Raw genomic sequence first — 6,131 nt, forward strand, 5'->3', positions numbered from 1 at the left:
ATGTGTGTGTAGAGCCTAGAGCTTGCCATCAGCTAACTGCCTTCTGTTGCCGTCCACCGTGTGGCTTAAGGCATTCTCCCATTGATATGGGAGCTCACAGGCTTCCTAGGCTGGGTGGCCTGTGAGCTCCAGAAATCCTGCTGCCTCTGTCTGCCGAGAGCTAGGGTGACAAGCACCACCGTGGCCTGCTGTTGACCTGGGTTCTGAACAGAGACAGGTGGATCTCTGGGTTCCATGCTGGCTAAGCCTACACATGCCCAAAAATAAGAGGGTTATCCTGGGCTACACGGGAATCTGTCTCAAAAAGGCTTTAGAGAAGATGGGCAGGGGCCCAGAGCTGTGAAAAGGAAGCAAAGCATCGTGGGAGGGCATGCTCTGGAGGAGACCAGCATGGTCCACTTGGTGTCTTTCCCGGACATCCCTGCACTGAGACCCTTCTCCCAGAACCTCAGGAGTGCCCATGAAACAGGATCTTTGTGGGGACCTTAGTGAGCCTGGTTTAGAGTAGCTCCCGGACACTCAACTGACTGGTATCTGAAAGTGGAGATTCACTGAATGGTGGTGCTCACCTTTAATCCCAGCCCTCAGGAGGATGAGGCCAGCCTGGGATAGAGAAACCAAAACCAAAGAGATCCAAGCAAGGATGCCTGCCCTGGGAAGGGCCATGGAGGGAGACATGGGGCCATCTGTCTACTGATGGCCACTGGCTGTCATGTCACTGACAAAGTGGCCACAGTGGGCCAGCCCTTCTTGTGCCTTGGTCTCCATGACAGCATGCACGGAGACGAGCTTGTGTTCCAGCCCTGTGTACGGGGACTTGCTACAGGGCAGCAGCTGACTGGAGCGTTCCCTGTAAGCTTGTGTCTACACACAACTCACCACCACACATAGGAGTGACAGTTCTTACAGGAGTGGGGACAGGGACCCCATAGCTATAAAGCCCACACAGCTCCCCACTCTCCTCTACAGGCATGGTGCCATTCTGCCTTCAGACACCAGGGGGCACTCTTGACCGCCCATCCCAAAGGCCCCATTGTCCTCTACACTCACCAATGCTGTCCCCTCTGTGTTCCTCCCACACTGAGCCCTGTCTCCAGAGTCTCCAATACAATCTCACATGGCATAACCAGTCTCTGCTTTTGTTCTTTTAATCTTTTCTAGGTGCTTTGTTGGTTTTCAACAAGGTCTAGTTATTCTGGAACTCACTCTATAGACCAGGCTGGCCTCGAACTCACGGAAATGGGATTAAAGGCATGCACCACTACTTCCTGGAGTCTTTGCTTGTGACACAGCCTCTGTATCCCAGGCTAACCTCCTCCTTTGTGCCTGGATGACAGGTACTTGCTCAGTCTCTGGCTCCAACTTAATAGTATACAAGGACTGTGGGCTACTCCTCCATCACCCAGGGGAGGATCTGATTGGATCATGCTGGGCCAATCAGCTGGCAGGCTGGTCCTAGGGCCCAGGGTTCAACCTCCACCATCCCCTCTTTCTTCCTGCTGCCCAGTGACCCTCGCAGGGGAAAGAACTTCAGCCTCACGCCATCTCTTTCCTTCGCACTCCGCCTGAGCTCAGGACCACACATCCCGTGCCCACCCCGTGCAGCCCAGAGACTGATGTGAGCTTGGGAAAGTACACCCTGCCATAGCAGACTTGGGAGGTGACAGCATGGGAACAGGGAGGTGGTGCAGTGGCCAATGAATGCATTGTCTTTCTCTTCCTCTCAAGGACCATGTGAGAGCATCAAAGGGGATCTAGGTAGGAGGGAGTCTTGAAACTCCCCAGCCTGCAGCAGGTGGCCTGGGGCTGGTCAACGCACTTCTGGGACAACCCTGGCAAGCACAGACCTTTGCACCTTAGTTGGGACAACAGTTGGCAGTATTTTATTCATTTTTGGATTCCTATCATATACTTACAGGCCTTTCCATTAACCTAAAGTCATAGGAAGATAGTACTAAGGACCAGAGTGGGTGAGTGACTGATCCACAGTCACACAGCCTCTACCCGGAACAGCACTAATCCTGGCTTTAACTCCTACATACTCAGAGCTGCCCAAGGCACTGGCTTAAGAGGCAAGTAACAGCCACAGCCCAGGTGGAGAGGGGCAAGGATGGGGAGGGTGTCTAAAGAGGGAAAGCCCAACTTCCCCACACCTGTGAGGGCTGTGGAGTTTATGCATCCATTCAAGCAGTCGCCACACATAGGAGTGTCCCTACTGTGAGCGTTCAGGCCTTCTGCTGGCCTGCCCCTGTGCTCAAGGCAAGTAACTAAAGACAGAGACAGACACCCCTCAAATGCTCAGCGATCTAGAGAATATGACATTTAAAATGTTTTATTAAAAAGCTTTTCATAACAAAGAGACAGACAGGCCAACTGCTGGTCCAACCCCATTTCCTCCAAGAAGACTGGTGAATAGTGAAGAGACTCCACCCACAGAAGTGGTCACGCTAGCCACTGAGCAAACCTGCCTTTCACCTCAACTGCTACAAAGGACCTTCAGACTGTGACAAGAGGACACTGGAATCGACTTCCTCCACGCTGCTTGGACCACCAGTAGGAGAGTGTCCCTCCAGCTCCTAATCCACAGGTCCCACGCTAGCAGCAGAAGGCAGGCGCCTTACATCCTCTGCCCTCAGCAGCTGTGGAGGACTCTGGGAGTGACTGTTGCAGCTAGCTAGCATCGCGGTCATTCTCATTAACTCAGGTAAATTTTTATCCTCCTCAAGAACTCTGATGCTTTCGATGACTGTAGCAGCAGCCAAGGCTCCAACTGTCACAGAACAGATTTCAGGGACAGGTGTGCGAGGGTTATCTCTGAAGATAGGAACGTGTAGGGTGTATGAAGGTGTGAGGAACGAAACATCTAAGCCTGTAATGTAAAGTGCATGAATTCTTGTTATGAAGGTGTGAGGATAAAAAGGGTTAAGTGATGACAAAAGAAGTGACTTGAAACATTCAAAAGAATGAAACATGTTCCCAATCTCTCTCTTTCATTATGCTACCGAATGAAACATGTTCCCGATCTCTCTTTCATTATGCTACTGTTCATAGTTTTAGCATTGATCAATAAAGTTCTGATAAGCTGGAATCCAACTCTGACAGGGTACTAAACATTATACAATGCAATTATACTACACCATTATACAATTGTAACTGCAAGCTCACGATTAAGGCGCTTTTCATTGTGCTAAAGTTTTCCAGATGAAAGGAAGAATGTTAATGCTTTCAACCAAATCATTTCTGACACGAGTATACTGCCATTTCCACAATGCAAAGTCAGTACAGATCGTAAACAATGGAAATGCTAATGTGTCTAAAACTTATGTTTTCACAAATTCAAAGGATTCTTCTAAGTTACAGGAAGCTGAATTGATCCCACCCAAACAGGTCAGATTCACTCCAGATGAATATCATCCAACCTCTCCTTGGTCCTGGGACCCCCTTCCCTCACCTTATGATCCGCCTCCTCTCAAGTACCAGGACCTAAGAATTTTTTTTCCCTAAACTTAATCTTGTCCTCTGCTCTGCCAACATCTTGCCAGGTCTAAGAGGTTCCAGAGAGTTCCGTACAGCCTGGACTGCGATGAAACAACCAGCTACCCCAGGAGGTGGCAGCACCCTACTACTTTCTCAGACCCCCCAAAGATGGTGGATGCCCCCCAGGTCAGCAGGAAGTAGTCTTGAGAACTTGACACCCTTACTCCCTAACCTGCCACGCCTAGCTCTTCACCTTTTTACTAATAAGGGTGGCAGAATGTGCTCAGGCAGTACCCCATTAGAAAATTAGACTCTCTGTCTCTCCTCTCCACCCGGGCAGACAGGGCTTTTCCTGTGCCACCCCCCTTCTGTCCTCTCACTGTGTCTGTCTCTGTCTCTTTACCTCTTTTCACTCTTCCCCCTTCTGGTTTTTAATGGTTTATTTATTTTTATTTTATGTGCACTGGTGTTTTGCTTGCAGCATATATGTCTGTGTGAGCAGGCTGGATTCCCTTGAACTGGAGTTACAGGCAGCAGTGAGCTGCTCTGTGCTTGCTGGGAATTGAACCAGGGTCCTCTGGAAGAGCAGTCAGTGCTCCTAATCGCTGAGCCGTCTCTCCAGTCCCTTTTTTTTGTTGTTGTTTTTTTTTGGTTTTTCGAGACAGGGTTTCTCTGTGGCTTTGGAGGTTATCCTGGAACTCGCTCTGTAGACCAGGCTGGTCTTGAACTCACAGAGATCCTTCTGCCCCTGCCTCCTGAGTGCTGGGATTAAAGGTGTGCGCCACCACCTCCTAGCGGTCTCCCTTCCCTTTCTAATAAAACCTCTCTCTCATGCTCTGTCTGCCTGGCATGTTGGTTGGTCCCTCCACCTTGGTCACCCTGGCTGGCCAAGGCTCCCTTCATGCTTTAGCCTTTCACCTACTGTGCGCACCCTCCTGCACCGGCTCGCAGAACACGGTGTGGAGATATTGCCCGGCACACACAGCGCAGGAGAGAATCACTACAGCCAGAATGAAGAAAGGGACTATGGCTTGGACTTCTCTACCGTCCGCAACAAGCTGGACTCCGCTCCTCAAACGCTCGATTCAGCCCTTCCAAAAGGAAGTCGTATTCAGCAGCACACAGCCATCAAGAACTGGGATCGGGCCCACAGCATCTGGCCTTACCAGGAGCCATCTGGTAAAAGCAAGCACCCCCAGCACTTTCCCGGCATCACCTGAAACTTGGGTGCCCTCCCTCAGGACTTCCTGGGAGGCTCTCTGAGGATTTGTGACTCTTTTTTTTTTTGGTTTTTCGAGACAGGGTTTCTCTGTATTGTTTTGGAGACTGTCCTGGAACTCACTCTGTAGACCAGGCTGGCCTCGAACTCACAGAGATCCGCCTGCCTCTGCCTCCCGAGTGCTGGGATTAAAGGCGTGCGCCACCAACGCCCGGCGATTTGTGACTCTTGATCGGGGAAGCAGCAGGGTTCATGGGGGCAGCCTCCCTCCAGGTAGGGACTCTGCTCTGCACGGAAGGGGCCCTGCCACAGGACTGGGACCCCAGAGGCGCAGGCACTTGGGGATGTCGTCATGACAAAGAACGAGGAGAAAAACCAAGGTCACGCCTGTCATCCTGGCACTTGTACGCTGACACAGGAAGGATTCGTGGGGGGGCGGGTGGCCTGAGCTACATAGCATGTTTCAAAAAAAAATCAAAATAAAGTTTTTAAGAATTAATACCGGAGGCCGGGCGTTGGTGGCTCACGCCTTTAATCCCAGCACTCGGGAGGCAGAGGCAGGCGGATCTCTGTGAGTTCGAGGCCAGCCTGGTCTACAGAGCGAGTTCCAGGACAGCCAGGGCTACACAGAGAAACCCTGTCTCAGAAACCAAAAAAGAAAAAACAACAAACAAGAATTAACACTGAGGCAACCGGCCTGACTCTGATCATAGACCATTTTCTGCGGTGCGGTCCATTAACTTTAGAATACTATTTTCTTTTATGGAAGTAACTTCCGGGTTCAGCGCCATTATCCCCCTCCAGGAAAACCCTGCCCCTAGATACCGCCCACCGTGACGTTAGGTGGTGAGACGATGACGTCACAGACGCGGGTTGGCACCGCCGGACCCGCCGCGCGTCTCCATAGCAACGAAAGGCGCGGCCTCGCGGATTCCTAAGCCCCGCCCCCACAGGGTGGGGCTGCTGATGGTAGTATTCGCAGCTCAGGTACGCTCCCGGAGTCGCTAGTCTCTTGTCCCCGCTGACAGGCGGTCTCGGTCTGTCCGCAAAGCGCGGCAGTGAGGCGACACCCCCTACCCGCAAGAGCCGTCGCAAAACGGCCGCCCCCGCGGTGTGGTAACGCTGGGTCCCGCCAGGAACTACGCCCCAGGGTGGCAAAGCTCCGCCCCGACGCAAGACCACGCCCCCAGGCCACTGTAGAGCCTCCCCCACCCCAAAGCCCCGCCCTACCTGGGGCTTAAAGCGCTGGGGCCACCTTCGAGCCACGCCCCCACAGCGTCGCAAAGCTTCGCGCTCGCCGTCGAGCCACCACCTGGCCGTCGTGAAGCTCCGCGCCCTTGTCAGAGGCCCTGCCCACTTTGTCGTAAAGACACGTTCTGTGCCTCAAGGCCACGCCCCGCGCTATCGTAAAGCGACGCCCCTTCGGAAAGACCAC

The sequence above is a fragment of the Mesocricetus auratus genome, unplaced genomic scaffold (assembly GCF_017639785.1).
Source record: "Mesocricetus auratus isolate SY011 unplaced genomic scaffold, BCM_Maur_2.0 Super-Scaffold_100676, whole genome shotgun sequence".
In the NCBI taxonomy this organism is placed as follows: Eukaryota; Metazoa; Chordata; class Mammalia; order Rodentia; family Cricetidae; genus Mesocricetus; species Mesocricetus auratus.